The sequence below is a fragment of the Poecile atricapillus genome, chromosome 18, assembly GCF_030490865.1.
Source record: "Poecile atricapillus isolate bPoeAtr1 chromosome 18, bPoeAtr1.hap1, whole genome shotgun sequence".
In the NCBI taxonomy this organism is placed as follows: domain Eukaryota; kingdom Metazoa; phylum Chordata; class Aves; order Passeriformes; family Paridae; genus Poecile; species Poecile atricapillus.
Window position 1 is genome coordinate 4,109,565 of NC_081266.1, and position 22,084 is coordinate 4,131,648.

Genomic DNA, 22,084 nt, shown 5'->3' on the forward strand with positions numbered 1-22,084 from the left:
ATTCCAATGGCTTCTCTAAAACATTTCAGATCCGCTGTTCTCAGAGGGAAATGTTGTAAGTGAAATTATATGGATAGTTAAGTCTTTGTGGGTTAAGTCATGTCTTCCCTATAATTCTGTGTACTTTGTCAAGGCAATAATTTTAAGCTCTCATCATGCAGTTCTGGAGCTCAAGACCTTTCTGGGAGGTGTTAGAGTGTGTGTAGGCATTTGTTTTCCCTATGTGAGAGAGGTGTCTAATACACATCAAAAAAGTCTCTTCAATAAATAGTCCTACTGAATATGAACATAAGATATTCTCAGAAGTGCCTTTGATACATGGTAGAACAAATTCTTTTCTACTTAGAATTTACAGTTTTTCTCACTTTTTATATGAAAGCTGAATGTTGACATGTAAGAGGCTTAGGGCAGCTGGCAGCAGGGAGCTGTGTCTTCCCAGGGACAGCACTGATTTATTTTTTTGGAGGAGGTGGATGCTCAGTGCATGAGAGTTTATATCCCCCTGGACTCTTTGAGTATTTTAAGCTGTCCTTTTATAACTCTGAAAGTTATTGTCCAGACATCTCCATTCCCTTTTTAAAAAATAATCTGAAAATCTCGATTTTGGAAAACAGCTGTCCTCAGTTTCCTTATTTATAAACAAAAAAAAGTATCTGACTCTCAGGAGTTTTGTGAGGCTTAATTATAAATATTTATACAGGCTTTTGAAGATATAAAGCAGCACATAAATGCTAAGTAGTGTTATTATTACCACCAGCTGCTTTGTTGTAATTGAAGTAATAAAAGTTCCAGAGCCAGTGGTTGTACTGCTGTTGCCTAAATACAGTTTTTGTGAACTCGACAGACATTGAGGATGGTGGCAAAGTGATGGTGTAGACCATACTGAAATACAGTGTGTGGGACAGCTGAAATCTTTGTGAAGGACTTTAAAAAAAAAAAAAAAAATTACAATAAAAAAAGGAAAAGTTCATAACTGGAAGAGAATAAACCCTCTTTTGCAGCATGCCAGTGTTTAGAGGTCCCAGGAGTAACTGGGGGCTGTCTGTGCTCTGCAGTGTCTCCCAGATTAGGAATGAGCTGGCAGCATTTGCTTTTATGACTCTGGCATATAAAAGAAGGGGATCTTTTAGAGATGATTGATAATTGGTAGTGTAAGAAATGTAACATGGTATAAATCACAATTGGCCTTTACCATTTATTTTTTTTTAAGGTCTACTTTTGTAAAACCTTCATGACTTAAAGCTGAGCTATTTTTATTAATGTTCTTGTGCTTATCTCACATAACCAGCTTGTTAAAAGCGGATATGAACACTTTTTAAGCCTCTGGCTTATAAATTGTGAGAAAGAGAAAAGAAGATTGATTCCAACAGGCTGGAAGGTAGATTCATTTCTCTTCTAGTTAGCAAAATGAGAGAGGGGGAAGAATTAAACTGCAGACTTAGTGAGCCAATCAGTTTCAGCCGGGTTGCAAATCATTAGATTTAGCTCTAATGTACAATTTAATTGTAAAAGTCTAACTTGAAAGAAAATAAATTCAGGGGAATTTTGTTTTGCTAAATGGATGATAATATCTCTAAGTTATTTTTGCCTGAAGTAATAAGACTGTGGAAAAAATAAAGTAATAACAAAGGAGCAGTGAGGGGGAACAATTATTTTGCAAACATCTCCTAAGGTTCACAGGGGGTTACTTGGTTGCATTAAAAGAAGAATATTGTGCTGCTTGAATGTTGGAGAGGATTGATAAAAACTGGTTTGAAGAAAACATCTCTGTTCTTTTTACTGTAAACATTTGAGATAAGATGGAAAAGTTTGGAAGAATGCAGCATCTTCTGCGAGTTCTTTCAGCATTCTTAATTGTTTTTTATGAGATCTTGGTTTGGACATTGGCAGATATTTCTGGTGGGTTTTAGGGGGTCCTAATTTATTATGTTGGTCTGTCAAACTTCCTTTTGCAAGTAATCTGTTTCTAATCATATTTTAATATTTAGTAAAATGCTGGTTTTATTTGTAAGGGATGTTTCCTAGCAGCTTCTGGATCAGTTCTACTTATGAAGACCTGAGTTAGCTGAGGCTCTGGAGAGGTCACACAAATCTGGATCATGATTTCATAGTGGCTGTACTGCAAGGACTTGGAAAACAAGAGAGGATGCAAAGCAGGGAACATACTCAGTCCTTTATGATTATAGGTAAGCAAATTTTCAGACAACTTTGAACGTTATTAAACATCAAGAAGAAAAGTCCCCAGCCCTTTTTCCATTTTATTTTTTTTTCAGTTTTAGGCAAATCTTACTTTAAAAACTACTTTAAAATTTACAACCACAAAGTTGTTCTGCATAGAAATAGAAGCACTTTAAAAGCACAGAGCAATATAGCCCTGAGGCACATATGGAGACAACCCAAATGCTGAATGGTAGGTTCAGAAAAGGTTACTGCTCCAAATATTTTCAATGGCCAAGTGGAAGACAATTCACAGCATTGTATTAGAGCTGTTCTCTCTTCGTGTGAGACTGGTGACACCTCGTTGGGAATAAAAGTCTGGGGGTTTTTGACAGCCGTGGGAAAGAGCAACTATTTTATGCTCAGTGTACACAGTGGTAGAAGAATTAGATGGAATTTCATTTTTCTGTTGCCCCAGACTGTAACATAGAGCAGTATAACTATCTTTTGAAGTACAAAAAAGATCTGCCTCGGGGGCTATCGTTTTAAAGCATCATATGAAATGCTGATTGAATCAGGTCTGCTCCTTGCACATTTTAAGTGCAAGGAAATGTGTGTTGAGACCTTGCTAATCCTTCATTTGCAGAAAGTCTTTGGCTTGTTCCCTGACTGTCAAGGAATTAATGGTGTGCTTCAACGAGATCCTGCATTACAAGGCTGTAATTATTTTCATAAGAGATTCTGCACTGCGTTTGGTGGTGCTTTATGAATTATCATAATAAATAGAATGAAATTGCTGTTGTCAAAACATATGAGCACAGTAATCTGATTCCCATTGTTCGTGTACTCGGTGGCTCATGGAATTAGGTGATACCCAGTGGACTTGCAGGCAGTTCATGCAGCTTGGTGAGGTTTGCTGGGTTGGGTTGTGCTTGTGGCAATTTGAACAGGGGTGTAGCTGGCAAGGAACAATTCCAGTGAGCCAGGAACAGGCTCCTGTTGCATGGGACACGGTGGCTTTTGTGCCTCTTGGTGAGGATGGAGATCCTTGCTGCTGTGGCGTTGCCCAAAGCTGGGTATGGTTCTGCACCACAGACACCTCCTGTTTCCATTCTGTGGAAATCTGCACCTAGCTGAAGCAGAAGATAGCATCTATCACTTGTCAGGTGTGGAGAGTCAGTAGTATTCCATTTTGGAACATCTACCCAGCATTTTCCCTTTTGTTTGTTACCAATCTTCCCATGGTCGTAGTCCCTCCAGATCTTAGCCAGTGACTGGAGTTTTGTTGTACCAGGCACTCAATTTCAGGGGAATGTTATTATTTAAACATTGTGTCTATTTTGAAGTCAGATGATCTATAAAACCAGTTTAAAACCACAAGAGATCATTGCATCATCTAGTTTGACCTCCAGAGTGTACCAAGGAGTAGAGTTTCTGCCCTTCTATTTCTGGTGGAAAAATATTAATCAAGTTTCCTTGGCTTTCCTCTCAGAGGAAGATAGACACAGTAATTTAAACTACCTGCCCCTGGCAAACACTGGCATTTTTCACTAAGTACATTAGTGCATTTTTAGTGGTTCTTTGTGTGTAAATCATGTGAATGCCAGAACGTGGTGCAACCCTCTAGATGCTGCTGTTTGTGTGTGTATATATATAAAAAATTCTATATATTTTGGCACAAAACAGATGCAATCCATGTTTCTTCCTCCAGATACACACCTTTTCCCCAAAAGCTTCATAGGCTAAAAGCAGGTGATCCTGCTTCTGTCCTTCATGTTTCACTGGATAAATTCTGTAAACTCACTTTCTGAACCACTGTGTACTTGTCTGTGTCATCATTTTTTGCTCACTTGGCAGACTGAGCCACTTGTTTGCACTGCAGGTTTTAAGAGTTCAAGGCCATGTTAGCCTGTGTGGTGAATCCATGGGAGTTTTGGGGAGGTCCTTTTTTAGGTTCACTTTGATTTTTGAGAGATTTGTGTTTCCTAGAGCACGCAGCTGGTGTTGTACAGGCTCTGGGATGTCCAGATACGTGCTGTGCTACTATTGCCAGGAATGGCAGCAGTAACATTTTCTTTTCAATATTGTCACATCTTCCTCATGGCTTCTATCAAACAACATTTATGTTGATGTCACTACAGGCAATTTAGCAAATTGAGTCCAAAAATTGGGTTTCTGTGGGAATGTGGCACAAGCAATGCAAGTCCTTGGTTTTTAAAACCTTCCTGGTAGAGCTTTAGTGCAGTTGCTCCTTTAGGATGTAAAGAAAAATACGTGGTAATTTTACAGATGACCTTGCTCTTTATGCTCCCCTTGCATGGGACTCTTGCTTCCAGTAATGAGGAAATGTTCCGAGGCAGCGTTCTTGCTGCCATGACATAAAATAACAGAGACTTCCAGTTATTCCCCTGTTCTTGCCCTGTAACAGAAATGTGCCTTCAGGGACCAACTGACCTTAAAAATGATGCATATCTGGAGCCTGGGGTCATTTTAGTTGTACAGAATTTATTTTTTAATTTTTTTTTTTAATAGGCATTGGGCTGGTGATACTGCACTGGCTGATTAAAAACAGTGTGTAATTAGTGTTCTTGATCCAAGTGTACACTCTCCACTCTGGACACACATTTCCCCTAGAGCTCCTAGAAAATCCACTCAGCTGTTGCTCTCTGACAGAAAGAAAAAAGCAGGAAAACTAACCAACAATTGCCTAAAATTTACAAGTCTGAAGGTGTTTTTCAGCCCTGGGATAAAGATTGGTAGTGATGTCCATGAGTTGTTCAGCTGTGGGTTGAGAAGGGTTTCTGCAGCATCAGAACCTTGATCTCTAAGTATTTGTTTGTTCCCCTGATATTAATAGAACAAATTGTCTGTCTCCCTGTTTAATGATTTTGAGGTTGAGGCTCAAAAATCTCAAATTAAAAAAACAACAGCCCACGACAAGAAAAACCTCAGAGCAAACCCAAAGATAATTTGTGTGCTTGTTTTGTTAAAGGAAATGTAGATCATTTGGAAACAATTTAAAAGAATTTGTCACCATTCTTGCTATTTTTTTTCTGTCCTCATCTTACTGTGAGACACATCTTTTTTTTGAAGAGTGTACTATTTTAAACAGGCATTATGTTTTTATGAAAACTCTGCTGGGCAATGTCTAACTCCAGACATAAAAGCAAATAAACTAAGAAAAATCCTCTGTTTATCTGAGATGAGAGGACTTTTTTAAGAGGAGGAGAGAGGATCTAAACCAACTTAATGGTCTCTTTTGTCTCTCTTTATGTCCCTTAATGTTCTTCTGCAGATTTCAGGAATGACATTATCTCATTGGTATGTCACTGGGGTAGTACTACAAAGAAATCTCAAAAATACTCCTGTCTTTAGACTGTACAGTGAAGAGGCAGAAAGTTCTGTAATACACTGTTTGATCTAGGCTGATTCTGATTTTACTCTGCAGCTTTCAGAGGAGGGGGGAAATTCAGAATTGATGTGAGTGTTTAATGATTGGTAACATCTTTTGGATGTTTCCTGCACCTCAGTGAAGCAGACCTGAGCACTTACATCTTTCTTTTGAGGTCGTTAATTTTACATATAGAGATCTCTTGTGTGCAAGGTTGGCTATTTGGGATTCCTAATTAATGAAATTTGACAGCTCATCCTTAGTTTTACTACTTGGTATTACTTCAAATAAAGCTAAGCAAGCTTACTGTAAACTTGCCTGAGCTCTTCTCTGTTGAAATCTGTCACAATTTCCTGTCACTTGCAAGGCTGTTGAGAGAGCTGTCACACAAGTGAGTGCTGGAATTGTAGAGGTGGGTGTATCAGCAGTGCTGAGTGGAGATGGAGAAGTGGGGGCTGCTGACTGGGAAATGAGCAGGATGATGTTGTGGGGGGCTCATTTCACTAAAATCCTCAGGATCAGACTGTTGAGAGCTGGGATAGCTGCCAGGGTTCCTGCCCATGAGGTTCTTCAGTTTGTTTTCACTCCATTCTTCAGCTAGACTTACCCCCCTGTAAGGGCTAACAGCTAAATGGGAAATAAAATTAACATCTAATTTTCTTCCTTGTGACCCCTGTGTTTTTCATAGCCTCCACTGTATGGATGCAGGGCTTGTTTCCATATATTTTTACAATCTCCAGATCTTTTGTGCTGGCTGCAGACCTCATTTGCCAGGTCCTGGACAGTGGAAGCCAAAAACCCCCATAAACCCTGATAATTCAATCCCCAGTGGTGATACTGGGTGAGCCTATGCCAGTGGTAGCAAACAGAGGTTTGGAGTGGGGAATATCAGTGCTGCCACTCAGGAAATCAGAGTTTGTAGCTTTTATCCTTCTTTTGCAAAGCCCTGGGATTCTTCTTTTATCTTGGTTCAGTCTGCAAAGTCTTGTGAAAACAATAAACTGGCTCACCTCCAGTACTGTGATTTTTATCTTGAATTAATAACAAGTTGTCTTTTCTCACAAAGTGCTTTTCTTTGAAACAAAATTTGCTTCATCTTCTTGAGGATTCTACCATGTTAGCTAACACATTAAATATGGTGGATTTTTTTTTTTTTTTTCTTCTAATAATCCTTGTGCTGTCAGGACCTTTGATTTGCCTGGAGTTTAGGGAGTCATTGAAAAGGTCTGTTTTGGCAATTTGACTGTGATACTCCCTCTCAAATGAGTTACCATTTTGAGAGTGACATCTGAGTCTGCCTATGTTTCTGCATGACTGGAAGCTGTCACTACTCATTGAAACTTATTAGTGCTGGAAATGGATATGCTGCTTCATCTGCTGGGGAATGAAACATGAGGCACCAGCAGCCCAATTTCAGTGTTGTTCCCCTGAGGAAAAGGTGATTGGAGTGAGGAGAGCTTGGACAGTGAGGGGTGAGAGCTGCCTTGAAGCTCAAAGAGGCTTTGGGAGCTTTGCCTACAGGCTGCTAAAAGCAGATTGTGGCATTTTTTGATGATTCAAGAAAATACTGTGCTTTGAGATGAAAGTTTAATGGGAGCATACAATGCTTTAGCTGAAGATTATACTGCAGAATACACTAAATATTTCTTTCAGAGGAACCAAATTTGGGAACCCTCATTTTGGGGAATGAGCAGTTGAGAAATTAGACTTTTAAGAGGGCAGGTGCAAAGTTTGACTCAAGGCCGAGCTTCTGTAACATCTCTTGAGTCCACACATACACCACTGAAGGTATGCAAAATGATTCCTAAAAATCCTAAAAATCAGCCCTGGGGAGTGAAGGCCATGACCCTCCATCTATCTTTAAAGGACCTGAAGCCTTCAGGACACATGGGCACTGCTGACACATTGTCACTTTCCTCATCTGAAAGGCCTGGGAGCCAAAAGAGCAGAAAGACAAAATGTGATTGACTCCAGCTCTCAACACATCACTGATGTTTTACAGCTCGTGGGTATATTGTAATTTCTTCATTGTTTTTTCACTTTATTCTATCTAATATTCCCAGGACAGAGATTATTTTCCCCTACCTCTTCTCCCCTTCCCATGCCTAAACACAAGCCCAGAGCTTGATAGGAGTCTTTGATTGCCAGTGCCTTCACCATTTGAGACTGGTGCTGTGCTAAAATGTACAACTGGCATTTCAGAAACTGCAAAAATGACCTGACAAAATGTGATTTTCAATTTTTTTCTTCCTTTTTTTTCAACTCTCCTCTCAGTGAGTTGTAGATATGTCTTGGTTCTGGTCTGTCACGTTGTTGTGTCACTGGTTAATATTTCTGCAATCTGTAGAGCACTGAAATTGAGACACCCTGAAATTCATACATAGAGCTGAACCAGCATAGTTATAAATTAATCTCAATTAAGATTTTTTCTTAAAGAGAGTTCAGTCTGAAGCTGGCAGAGAGTGCAAAGGTGACCTTCAAGGTGATGGGAATTGTTAGTACAGACCAGATTTTACTAATGGATTTGTGACTTCCATACTGCCTCTGAATAACCCATTTATTTCTCTGGAACAAACTAAGGGTTTTTGCTCTTTGCCTAAAGACCAGCATTTTTAAAGTAAACTTAGTTTTCTCAACCTCCCATGCAACAACTTGGAGTCTTTTTCTTGACAGATAATAATATTGTGAGAAAAAGGAAGTTTTGCAACCCTTAAACTTCCTGAAGAAAAAATTGCTGCTAAGATTCCTTGGAAAAAAAAAATAAAATTAAAAACACGACAAAATATTCAATGAGTCATAATTTACAGGAACATCAGTTTTCTTTGATGGTAACAAGATATAATTTTTTTCCATTTATTCCAAAGAAAGGTAAATTTTTTGCCAGCTTTTTTGCTGGTGTTACACTTCAGTATTGCAATCATATTCCAAGGAATAGCATCCAATTTCATCCATCAGTAAAATGAGGATGCTTCTGAATTATTAATAGAAACTCTGCACATCAGGTTTGAACATTGAATAAAAGGAAATGAGGAATCAATTGAATAAAACAATGAAGTTTCTAAAAGACATGGCAAAAATAATGCCTTTTATGTCTCATTGGACATTTGCAGAAATGCTTATAAAGGAAAGCCATTCCTGTTGTAATAATTAGTGTTTGTGCAAGAGAATGCTGCCTCAATTAACAAAACTGATTTCTTTAGCACAGTGGTGAGACTGGCTCAGACTAAAACTGAAATGTTCTCTACTAAAGTACTAATGCTAATTAGTGAATGAAAGATCCCTTCCAAATAAAGTCACGTTTCCTGTATGAACTAATGACCCAAATTTAAAGAAGGCTCTTACCCGATCAGCCTTTGAGGGATTACAGTTTTACAACTCTTATGCTAAATAACATTTCTGAAGGCTGTGATTTCACATAATGAAGGTGTGCTGAACATCCAGATTTAAGCTCATGGGGACTTGTTCTCCTTGATGACTTTTTTCCCCTCACATCTCATTGTGTTCTTGCTTCTGGATGTCAGCTGTGCAGGAGGTTTTCTCTTGACTTCCTAGAGAAAAATATTGGGTTTGTGATCTTCAGTGAAATATTTTTACATACTTTTTTTGGGTTTTTTTCAGGTATTTAAAATAGCAATGTATCAATAGTGGTCTCTGTCCATGTCTGGAGCATCAGAATTCTGGTTTGTCCTGGACCTTGAAAGTTGCTATGGTAACTGTACATCCCACTGGGGACTTGAGTTAGGTGTGCACACTTCATTTAACTTCCTGGCATTCCTCTGCAAATCTCTCTTAGGTCTGTGAACTTCATTAAAACTTCATCTCTGATGTTCTATGGAAAAGGAATCCCTCCTCCTGTCTCTGCCTCCCTTTGCTGCAGCCTGGCTGCGATTTCCTCCTCACTGTGTTGAACAAGGAGCTGAAGATGCTCTCCTGGAGCTTCCTGCCTGCTGGTGGGCACTGCTGGAGGCTCTGCTCCAAGCTGTTGTCTCCATCAGTGCCCTGGCTGTGGGAAAGGGACACTTCAGGAGCTGAGCATGACACATGGACACCCAGCAGAGTCCGTGCAGGGGCTGCTGCTCTCTGCACCACTGGGTTTGGGCTCCTGGAAATCACTTTCTCTTACCCAAAAGCAGCTGGCATTGGGCTCCTGGAAATCACTTTCTCTCACCCAAAAGCCTGGGCATTGGGCTCCTGGAAATCACTTTCTCTCACCCAAAAGCCTGGGCATTGTTTCCTTCTGAAGCACCACACAGGTAAGAGCTGACCTTCAGAGCCATGGGTGCTCTGGGGGCTGGACCTTGTCCAGGGCAGCTCAAATACCTCTTTTCATCATCCCCTTCCTAATAACATAACAGGAGCTGCATATGGACTTAAAGGAAAGAAGGAAATCTCCATGGGGATGAAATGTAAGGAGCCATTGTGTAAATATGTTTTATATTATATAGTGGGAATTATACCCTCCTCTTTGATTTTTATGCTTTTTTTTCCTGCCAAACTCTAATACAAAGAGATTTTTTTAGGAAGCCAGCATCTCCCACACACAAGGCTCCTCTCTTTTTCCTTCTCTCTTATTTTGGGTGATGTTTTACCACTCATTCTGTAGTAGGACAGTGAGCCAACCCTGTTGGTGCCCCCACACACTCCATGGAGCCGAACACAGGCTGAGTGCCTCCCTGAGCTTGCAGCTGGATTGAATCATGTTTGGGTTTCTTTTCAATCTGGCTGAAGGCTTTAGCACCATCTGTGAGCTGTTTGTAGACAGCAGCGTGTTCTGGAGTGCATTTGGTGGGAGGAGTGGCACCCCCTGGTTTTGGTGTACTTTGCATGTGTGGTTGGGATGTGCTTGGTCTGACTGCCAAAAAGTCTTCAAAGGGTCTTTCTCACCACAGTCAAGTCCTGCTAGCTTGCTACATTCAACTTTTGTAGGCTTTTTGGTACTTTTGGTACTTTTTTTTTTTGCTACTTACTCACTTCCAGCCGTTGGCTTCTTGTTGCCAACTTGTCATCATCAGTTGGTTTGTGGCACTGAGTGATGGCTCTGGTGCCTTTGGGATGAAAAATAAAGATGGATTTCTTCTTTGGGCCCCGCTCATGGTGGTGTTTCCTTGACTTTTTGATAAGTAGAAGTCGATTTTCCTGATTCAGGAGGAAGAAAACTCCATATCTACCATTTGCCAGAATATTGTGAGGTGGGGATTCTTCCTCCCTTCCTAAGAAGCGCAGGAGGGAATTTAGTTCTCAGCTCATCCTGCCAATTCTTCTTTGCCCTTGAAGAATATTCCTCTATAGATTTTGTGGGTTATTTTTGGTTTGGTTTGTTGTGGGTTTGGTGGGGGTTTTTTGAGTCAGTTTTGGTAAACAAGTTGAACTTGCCGAAGGCTACAGATACAAAGAAATTTAGGGGTGGTGACCTGAACCTTTATGCTGAGACATTTTTGCAGAGCAGCTCTGTTACCAGCTTGCAAGCCCTAGGTAATTTATTTCCCCTGTAAATCCTCCCTGAAGAGGAGGCAAGTGTAAAGCATTTTAAAAAACAAAGCTTGTAGACAACTTTCTGCCTTCCCTGGAGGTGGAGGAGAAAGCTTTTATGCATGACCACAGTTCTTTCTTTTTTTCTTCTCTTTCGTGCTGTTTGATACCTGGGAGTGGGGTGATATTATTACACAGTTATAATTAGAAATCTGTTGTTGATGCTTTGCATCTCAGCCTTGACTGGAATGCAAATAACCATCCAGTTTGGTAGAACAGGTATAATTTATTCCCCCAGGACACTGACTGAGGGTAACTGTGCAAGGCCACAGATTTTTGCCTTCCCTCATGCAAGTTCAGTGGGAAATATTTGCCCAAACTCCTTCCTTGCCCCCTGCTGTTTTGCTTAAGCTGGAGCAGAATGCAGTGAAATGTGTGGAAAAATAAGTACAGACACTTTGATATCAATCTTTTCTGGTTGGGCTAACCAGAGAGCTCCTGCCTCTGCTGCTGTGTCCCAGTGGGACACTGAGAAGTGCTCAGCTGGGGCAAAAAGTTCTCCTTTAGCTTGTGACAGAAGAATGTAATTTTTAACACTGGTTTTGCCAGGAAATTCACTGTGAAAATAGTACTGGAAGCTGTCAAATTGCAAAGGATTTGCAGATTTCTGAAAAAAACAAACCAAATATGCCAAGCTAAAGTTAGGGTTTTAGGAACTGAAGCATTGATATAATTATTTTTTTGCCTGGCTAGAGGATACTGTCATATCACACTGTCAAGAAGAATGGACGTGCAACCTGGATAACACATAATCATGTCTCACTGGAACTTAAAGATATGATTTACAGGACTGACAGGCTCTTTCTTGTATCAGCATTGAGTGGTTGCAGTGCAAAGCAAAATGCACTTCAAGTACCTAGAGAAGAATTAGGCTGAAAAATATGTCATGTTTTTAATTCTGTGGATTGTTATGTCTCTGAGTAAGCCTTGTATGCAAAACATTTTTACTTCTCTCAGGAACAGTAAACACAATATTCTCATTTTCCTGTTACTGCAGCATTTTTGCCATTTGGTAATAGGTATTTCTTTTTCCAACCCATCTGTGCCCGTGGTATTTGGTTTTGCCCACTGCATGCAGCTTTCTTTTTTGGCAATTTCATGAAAATCTGTAGCATTCTGGGGACAAAGCTTTGCCACAGTATTGCAACTCAGTGCAGGAGGAGGTGTTTAATTTCCCAGCTTCATGTTGGCAGCACTGTGGTGACTTTCTCTCTTGCTCCCTTCTGCAGCCATCCCATGATTGCCAGTATCAGTATAAATAATAAGTGGCTAAAAAAATAGGAACCGAGTGACTTTAACTCCCCTTTCTATAAATACAGCATCTTCCTGCCTCATTTTCCTGAGGGAATTCATTCCAATGTTGTTTGTTCTCCAGACTGGGGGGAGTGTGTTAATCTCCCTTTCACAAGGATATATCAGGGGGATCTTGTGAAGTCTGGCCCAGCATCACTACTAAGCAAATATTTACTGACTTAATTTATGGATGCTGTAGATGATAAAACTTAGAGCTGCTATAAATCCATATTGTGATACTGGCTTTTCACAGGTATTAAGGAGAATGTTATATGCTTTTGCTAAGTCTTTTTCTTTTTTTCTCTTGCTAGCACATTTTAGGCATAGGTCAAGAAGAATTTTGGATTTTGGGGCAATGTCCTGGCTGTACAAACCCCCAGCAGACAAATGATGGGGGCTCAGGCTGCTGTCGACACTGACTGCCTGCAGAAGAAGGAACCCCAGCCCAAATAAAAAGATGATAAAGAGAAATAAAACCTCTAGGACACATGCTCTAAAAAAGTGGACCCAGAGCATAGCCATGCAAAATACTTCTTAGAAAAGTTTAAATATGCATTAAACCCCCTACAACAGAATAAGATTAAAAAGGCTGTTCCAAAGATGCCAAGTGTGCACTGAACAGTGCATCAAGGCACCCGGCTGTTATTCTTTATTTTCTGTCTCTTATTGTCTTTATTAAACCTTTTAAAATTGAACAGGAGAGTGAACCTCATTTTCCACAGAGCTGCTACAGACAAGTTTTTGCATTGTAGGTGGGAGTTTTCCTCTCTCAGGGAAGGGCTGCCTCAGTCTCGAGCAGAAGGTGACGGGCACAAACTGAATTCTTTACCTTTCTCCTGCAGCTGTACTGGAAGCCATCCTCCATCTACATTAATTTCCTACAAGGAAAGACTTAGAACTTGGAGATCCTGGCCCAGGAGTGTCCTTCTTCTGGAGAAACATAATAAATTGGCACAGAGCCTTGCCATGTCATGGTTCATTGAGGTCCTGAGGCAATATTTAGTGTAACAGAATAAGCAGTGCTCCAGTTAACACAGCCATCTCTCATGCAGGGAGATGCATTTCTGCCTTTCAAGACAAAGAACCTTTTCACTATATGTCCAGCTATTATTCTGTTGGTTCTTGGTGGGGAATCACCACATCTCTGTTTTCCTTTGGGCAGGGAAGGAGTTTTGCATGTTCTCACTGAAAAGCCCAGGGTTTGAAGACACAACACTTACATGAGGATTAACTTTTTAAAAGACTTCAGGTCCCTGTGGAGTTGCCTGAGCCCATTAATAAAAGTCTGAATTTTCAGCCTAATGTATTAATTATGTTTGTCCAATCCCTAGAGGACCAGTAGATCAAATTAATCTTAATTAAATTTAAGCCTGTGATAGGAGGGGGGGGGAAAAAAAGATAATATTGTGTAGTTTAAAGCTTGAAAGAGTCATTAGACAAGCAGGCTGTTAATTTTCCTGGTTAAAATGTAAATACATGTCAAATTTAGATTCCTGTAAACACATTTTAACTTACTAATTTTTAGACTGGAGTTAGAACTTCAGTAATATGATGGCTGCTGTGCTTTTGTCTTCACGGGAAGATTGTTTTTCAGATCAGTAGGTTGAAAGCTCTTTTGATAATGCCCATCTTGTCATGCTAAGCCTGTAAATGATTTTGAAGAAATTTACAACTCTAATAGTAATATTAATACTAGACACAAAAATTTCTGTGGTGGATGTTTCCATATAATCAAAAGAGAAAAGGCTGAAAGATAAAGATGGAAGCCAAGATATTTGTGTTCTCAAGTTGACTTAAATCTTCCATTCAAATCCTGCTCTAGCAATCCTTAGATGTGAGACCATGCAGAATTACTTAATCTCCCAAGGATGTCTGCATTTTAATAAAACAGATGTCAGTTTTGCATCTTGAAGTCTATTTCTTGTTTCTGAGGAATTTTTTTCCTCAGAAAGGGTTTTGGTTTTTTTTTTTAAATACTTGTCTTTACCAGGCTAATATCGCCCTCTTGTAAAGCAAGAAATCATCTCTCCATCTCTTATTCTGGAGAGTGCATTTAGTGCTTTTTCTTATCTCTTCTTGTCTCATAACAAAATTTGTGTACAAATAGGCATCACTGGATTTTTTCCCCCCCCCATTTTATTTGCTTTACTGTTTTAGGGCTATAAAAGACAATATAAGCTTTGGTCTTCTAGAAATATTCTCGTTAAGAGCTGTCATTTACTACTTCCTTTAGCCTGTTTTTTCATCCATCTTGTTTTAAAACAATTCCTAGAAGCTTGCAGGAAGTTTAGCACAGGATGTTCTTGGTGCAATCCACTGACACAATTGAGATATTTTATACATTTGTGTCCTAGGTGGGAAACATGAAATATCTGGTTTATGTTTTTAGGGGTGGTTTTGGCATGGCTAGGCACTGACAGCAGAGTTTTGAGCCTCCTGGGAAGTGAAAATATTTCCTCTGGAGTGTGATTTTGATGCATCAAAAGTTTTCTCTCTCTTTTTTTTCCTGTGTCTGTCGTGTACGTCCTTCCTTGATGTTAGCAGTCTTTATTTCACCCTAGCAAACAGAGGGAAAACTGTGGATTTATTATTAAACTCTAATAAGGGTGCACAAATTGTTTTGAAGTTCAAGACAAATGATGCTGCTTGGGCAACATAAATAATGCAGTGGCTTACCTGACAGACTGGAGGCACTTCTAGGGTTTCTCACCTCATCACATCTCCTGCAAACAATTGGGAAAGGTCAGCTTGCACTTAGGCTGGGAACTGTTGCTTTCTTCATTAGGCTTCAAAAGATTGTCCCCAGTTTGTTTCTTTCTCCATTTTTTTCCTAAGCCTCATAATACCCGTGTGTAAGATGTATTTTGCTTTTCATCATAACCTCATAACTTAAGTTTTGTGATTTGGCCCCAAGTTTATTGCAAGGAATAAAACTGGAATAGCTTCTTTCAGCCTGCAAGAGACAGTGTTTTATTCATGTTTTTCTTGAATTTTTTTTTACCAATTTGAGGTTTTTATCTTTTTGTCACCATGAATTGATATTTTATGGCCAGAATTGAAAGTCTTAAAGTAGCTTTGAATGCATAAAATAACAATGTAATGGATGTTGTTTTAATTGACATTTTAAATGGTTAGAGTAGATTTCTGATTTTATTTATTTTCCCCAGAAAAATTCTGGTGGTATGATTAAAATGAAGTAACACTGGATTAGGAATTGTTTGTTCAGAGGGATTTTGAGTGTGTTCAGCATTGTAGTGACCCTATGCAATGAACAAAACCAAACACAATTGAAATGCTGATAGTTGATAGTAGCAAGACAAAATTGTGGGCATTCTTGGGAAACTTAAAGGCTGTTACTTTTTTATGTTTTTGCCTTCTGGATGGCATTCACAAAAGTCCCTTTTGGTCATGAGGATTTTTAATGTACTCACTTTGTTGTCTAGCAAAGTTGATTTATTCTGTTTTGATCATAATTGCTGGGCAAAAATAGTGTGGAAATACAAGAGATATGCAGAATGGTCAGTAGAGAGTCAAGAAAAAGTATCCCTGTAAGCATGCTGGGATTTTTTTTTTTTGGTTTTCCAGTTTGCAGGGAGGTTGAGCATTTTGTGTTTATTTTTCTCTATGATCTGTTAGCTCAGGATTAGGCTCTTTTGTTTGTGGTGTAAATCCTCTTCTTGGCCCACAATGAATATTAATTAACTTCTGTACTTCTGTGTGCTGTGTTGAGAATCAGCTCCTTATTAGTAAGGTAAATAAAAGCATAAATGAGATGATGCAATGAAGTCAAAGAGAATCTGGGATCAGATCAAGGGCAATTACCCTTGCTCCAAAATTATAAAACAGAGTAAGAGAGATAATTAGAAAAGTTGGAAGGTATTTAAGCATGAGGATTTCCTTTTTATGCACCCTTAGCTTTTAGAAGGACATTACTGCGAGACATTATCGAAAGCATTACTTTTTAATAGACTTCAATAAAAGAAACATTAGCAAGAAAACCTTTATAGAGGTAAGTGGTGGTTTTTATCATCGTTCTGGGTTTTTTTAAGAAGTGAAACCTTTTAGAAAGCTGATTCCTAGCTCAGACTTGATTAAAGAAAGATTGTTTTGTAGTTGACCTTTGCAGGGATCCTGATGAGTACTTGGCCATCATTGGTACCTTTCATCACCTCCAGGAAACTGAGGAGGGACCTTGTCCTACAACAAAGGAGCTGTCATCTTTGTTATCCTCTTGTAGGATCTGAGGAGAATATCTAGGCCAAGGTCTCCAGAAATCCCTGCTTTTCAGACTGTCCTGAGCTCTGTCCTGGCTCCAGACTGGTTTGTCCATTTTTTAAAACCCAACCGACCAAAAAACCCCAACCCTCCCCCTCAAAAACCCACATTTAAACAGTAAACAGAATTTTTATACTTCTTATCACTGCCACATTATTACCACTTTTAATGGTAATTTATTTATTTTAATTTATTCCCATTGCAATAGGAATTAGAAGTCATGCTCTATTGGGAGCATTGCAAATTCTTTAGAAGGAACAAAGCAGCTCTAAGAAAATTGCCACTTTGTCCTTGTTGTAGACTATTAGGTTCTTGATTCTTCTTTTCAAAATAATATGTCATTTTTGTTTTTAGACCTGATATTTGGCCTGAAAACAGGTTTGTTCTCTCTTTTTTTTCCCCACATGGATTGCTAGACTACTAAAGGCAATTACAAACTTTGCTTTTCATAGTTGCATTGATTTTTTTTTTTTTTTTTTCTTTTCAGGCAGATTTAACTTGGCATGTGCTTTACTGTGCTTCACTGCATTATAATAAACATTAATTTGTGAAGTTGAGGTCAATAATGAGGGGTTCAAGGGCTGTGGTCACTACCAATGATGGAGCAGGAGAAAAAAGGTCGAAGTTGCTGAATTTTGTAATGAATTGCTTTGAGCAGGGTTTTTACTTTGGTGGGCAATATCAGAAAAGACTGGGAAGCATCACCAAGAGTGCAGTGCTTTGATCCCAGATGAGCTAATCAGTGATTCTAACTGGGGATAAATGTAAAGGCAAAGGTAAAAAAATGGTATTTGAGAAAATGAAGAGACTGAAAATCCTGGCATCCAGATGTCTCGATGCTGTGACTCTCGTGATTCCCAGGTAAAGGACAGCATGAACTGCTGAAGGCTATCTGGTTTTATAGTTGTCTATAAACAATGCTGTTTGATGTACATGAGGATAGGAAAAAAAAATTAAAAGGCTGGGAAAAGTTTTAGGTGTTTGAGAGGCCGAGTCCGTGGTGCGCTCTGGCTTCTCTTGGGATAAAAATTTAATGAATCCAAGTTTCGATGTAGCTTCAAAGTAACTTCTGATTACATCATGATGGGGAAACTCTCCTCCTCAGCTACAAAGAGAAAATTATTGGCACTGAAATTAATTTATTACTACAGACCAAGCTTAAAACAGTTTTTATGACCACAGTGGCTGTAATGTGGTAATAATAGTGGTGGATGTCTATAGATGTATTGATGTGAAAACCCCTCTGCTTTCCTTTGAGGAAGGGATTTCAAAGGGCTGCCTGAATTTGTGCTTTCCTAAATAAATTGAAAAGGTTCAAGATCTTCCTGATGTTGTTCTCCGGTGCTAGGAAGGGCCAGGTTCCTAATGAGTGCACAGTATTAAATTTATACCAGTCTGAACCAAATGTTCTCTCATTCACCTTTTGGTCCTGAGTTTTCTTAACTTAAGGAGTTCTTAACTTAGTTCTTCTTAACTAAGACTGTTCCTTTGTGCTGCTTCCCCATCCTTTTAAAGGCATTCCTGTTTTCTGGCTTCCTTCTTCCACATCTTGAGCAGTCTCACACAACAAATGAGCTATAATAAATCTACACAATACAACATTAGCATATTTTTTTTTAAAACAAGCTTCTTTATTTGTTAAATTTTCACATGAACTCTGGGCATTTTTTATGGTGAGCTTTGCCCTTCTGACAAAGTGAGAGAGCCTGACTTTTCAGGCTACAGCAGGACAGTTGACTGGATTATTTCAGCTCTCATTTTACAAGAGGGCCAGCAAAGGAAGGACTCGATAGCAGGCAGCTGTGAAATGAAATTACTTTGCTACTGAGCACAGTGGACATTTTGGTAATGTCTAGGCTGAGATATGCCAAGGATGGATGTTGTTTTACTCTAACCTGTCCATGTTCTCTGTTTTGCTGTTTCTGTTGAATTTCACGTGTTTTTTGCTGTTTAGGGTTTTTTTTTCCCCTTTGTTGAACAGGAAAATTGTACAATAAAGGTCAGCTAGAACCAGCACAGTTCCTTTTCACAGCCTGGTTTGTTGTACTGCTCTGAGCACCAACAACCTCCCTTTGTAAGCCAGTGGTAGGATGGAAAAAAACCCTGAAATAAATGTGTAGTGTCTTTGGGTGGTGCAGAGGGAATTCAAAGGGTGAACAGGGATGTGATGTGTTTTTTTGCCACAAGACAGTTATCTGGAAATTGGTATTTAGAGTGTTCCTTGAGTCCCACCAAAAGTGCAAAGCCTGAGAATAAGGGCTGAGCATTTCTGCTCACATTTCAGTGACTAGTAAGAAACCAAGCCCTTCTTGCACTCTCCTTCTGTCCAAAATACAAATTATTTTTTCTTACTGCTTTTTCTGAAATCACACATGATTCTTCCCACACATCTTAAGCTAGATCAGTCTTTGTCAAAAGTATGGGGATTTTTAAGAGCAGTCCCAACCTTATCATGTCCCTTTTGTGGGAGTGGGTGGTGAATTTAATCACACCAGTATTTCCCTGTGTCTGTTTCCCATTGCTCTCTATGCTCATCCTTTCAATCTGCAGTGGTGTTTGAAGACAATAATCTAATCTTCCTAAATAACATCCTGTTCTCAGGGTATTTTTTGTTTGCTTACCTGATATCTAAAGAGACAGGTTTGTCTTTTGTAGTGCTAACAAGAAATCCCAGATCTGTTGAAATGCGAGACCGATTCTGTATTGACTTCAGGAAAGGAGAAACGTAACATTTGGAGGTTTTTTTTATTAATAATCTTTCTTTGCTTCAGTTGAAAAAATAATAATTGTTGGGTTTCTACCAAGATATGCCTCTAGCAGGTAGAATAAGGGTTTACACATGAATATATTTGACAGTGTAATTTTAATGCACTGAGGTTCAGAAGTGGATCCAAGCTGAATATATGAAAAGAATTTTTATGATACCTGAGACTAATATAATTTGTCTCCTATTTCAAAATAAAAATAGTACTGATTGATTTTCAGTTTGTTAAACCTGATCCTTGTAGTGTTTGAAAACCAAACATTGTGGCAGGAGGAATCTAAAAGTAAAAACAGGTTTTATTTTCTACCCTATAAGAAGCTGAACAAAATGCAGAAGTAAACAAGGAAACAGCTTGTGATGATAACCACTGAAATCTAGTACCTGGCTGTGAATAAACCAAATCTGACAATGAAGATGGACAACTTTTAGACATCAAACTGGATTTACAAAGCTTTGCCTCATTATAAGTAACATGAAATACATTTTGCAGTTCTGTTGTCTTCCCCTCAGATTTGTCTCTCTTTATATGCATCCCACTCTTGGGGGAGTATTTTATTCATCTCTTTTGGATTACTATTCTGTAGTGGAATTATAGTGCAGCATTTTGAGATTATATTGTTGAATATAATCTTTTTAAGTGTCTGACTTGTACATGAGTGATGTGGTGGCTTCCTTTCCTTTTGGCACTCTGACAAAATGATGCAGCATCTTAGCCCATCAGAGAGGAGAGATGGGCATTTGTGTGGCAAATGTGACAAATCTGTCTGTGGTACATTTTGGAAAAATTGTATTCTAGAGGTGCTGGGAGCAGTCTTGCATTGTGTCTCTGGTGAAATGAGCATTTTTGTTAGTCCAGAAACCTTCACAGATGTACATGTAAACAGACCTGCTGCAGGGTTAAACGTTGGTATGTTTTTTTGGGGGGTTCCCAGTATCTCCCTGTAGGGTAGAGGGTGTATATTATATCTTTTAATTTTAAATTCATTAGTACTTCTAAAACAGGGATTACAAATGTATCACACTAAAGGATATGTGGTCTCTCTTGACCTTACCAGTAATGCTTTTATCTTTGCCTTGCAAAGAGACTTTTCCCTGTGCACTTACCCATCAACTCCTGAAAGGCCAAAAGAGGTAAAAGCTGAACTTGGAGGAGGTTTTTTGTTGGTTTTTCTTTAGTTTTGTTTTTTTTTTTTCTTCTTTTTTTTTTTCCTAGGTTACATAAATGACTGATTTAGGAACAAAAGATGATGTTAAATAAGCTGGTGTGTGATGATTTCAAGTTCTTTTTCCTGTGTGCTGCATTACCATCTCAACACACTGCCTCTCTCTTTTCCACATCCTGAAACCCTGCTGGTGTGCATCAAGAGACTCGCATTAAAAACAGAACAAAACAAAAAAGGAAGGGAGTTAATTACAGCTGCTTGTAATGCTGTGCAAGAAATGTTTTTAAAAAATAGTCAAAAAGCCCCTTCCCTGCTATTATTGCTGATTTCACAGAGAAGCAGCGGTTCCAGATCTGTTCAGTGACCACTTCCACTCACTCTGCATTGTGACTGTGCTGTTCCAAGACAAGGTTATCCCAAACTAATTGATTCTTTCCCCCCCACACTTCTTATTAAATAAGTTTGGCTGGGCCACATTGACTTGGATTAAATACAAGCAAAAAGAAAACTCACATTGGTTCAGGAAGTTTGTTCTGTGGTTCTTTGGAAAAGAACATTCTGTCCACTCTTTGCAAAACCAATACAAACAGTCTCTTGGCACAGACACTGCTCTTTGTAGATACCTTACTTTAAATTATCTCTCTGTTATTTTGCAAGATTAAGTATCACAGTCCGTATTTCCTGGAAAAATCCTGCCTTGTTTAATTGTGCTTTTGCTTTCTAAGTCACATCTGCAGTGGTAGTTGGTAGTTTAACATGATTAAATCTTTTAAACACTATTTGAGATGTGCTGATGAAAGATACTGAATAATGGAAATGGTGAATATAAATTTTAGGACAGCAAGTGTGGTTTATGTAATAGCACTTATTTAGAAGTGGCTATATCTCACTGTAGAAATAATCATGTAAATATGATGTTAAGGAAAAAAGATCTGTAGAGGCACAGAGTAAAACTGCAAGAGGTTTTGATTTATTTTGTAACTGAGGAATTGTGTGTGAGCTTGGTGGAGAAATGTCCTTTTCCCTTTTAACTTTTTAAAGGATATCATTAAGCTGCTCTGTGCTGCTAAAGGAATATGGGATAATGCATTTCATGTGCCTGCAGCAGGCATTTCTCACATGTGAGAATCTGGCAGGAGCTGCCGGAATTGGGAATGACAGCAGAGAAGGAAATGTGCACTCTGCAACCTTAATCAAACAGGGAGCAATCTCTGGTGCCCTCTTTTGATAATTTATTCGGTGGAACCAGTTAGGAGAGGATCTTAAATGATGTTAATAAGTTACTGGACTGATTCTTCAAGTGTCTGTAACTTCTCCTGCCTTGGGCTCTTACTAGAAGGGAAAAACAAAGATATCTTCTAGCTTGTAGGAGTAAATAATATTGTAGTAAATAATGTAGTAAATGTAAAAAATGTAGTAAATAATATTCCCAGAGAGTGATAAAAGCAAATCAAACCTGTCCTGTAACAGCTTTGAATTGAGCTGAAGGTTTGCACACACAGTTGGATGTAA

General features: G+C 38.9%; 1 protein-coding gene across 5 annotated transcripts in view; it reads left to right on the forward strand.

The window, feature by feature from the left end:
• Positions 1 to 22,084, forward strand: part of EPS8 (epidermal growth factor receptor pathway substrate 8) — a 129,833-nt gene that overhangs the window by 7,704 nt on the left and 100,045 nt on the right. Inside the window, exon 1 of one of the 5 annotated variants that reach the window (XM_058852884.1) lies at positions 2,042 to 2,186. The exons of the other annotated variants lie outside the window; for them this stretch is intronic. The gene's annotated coding sequence lies outside the window, so the exon portion shown is untranslated. Of the gene's footprint in view, positions 1 to 2,041; positions 2,187 to 22,084 lie in introns of those variants that run through there. 5 annotated transcript variants of the gene reach the window in all.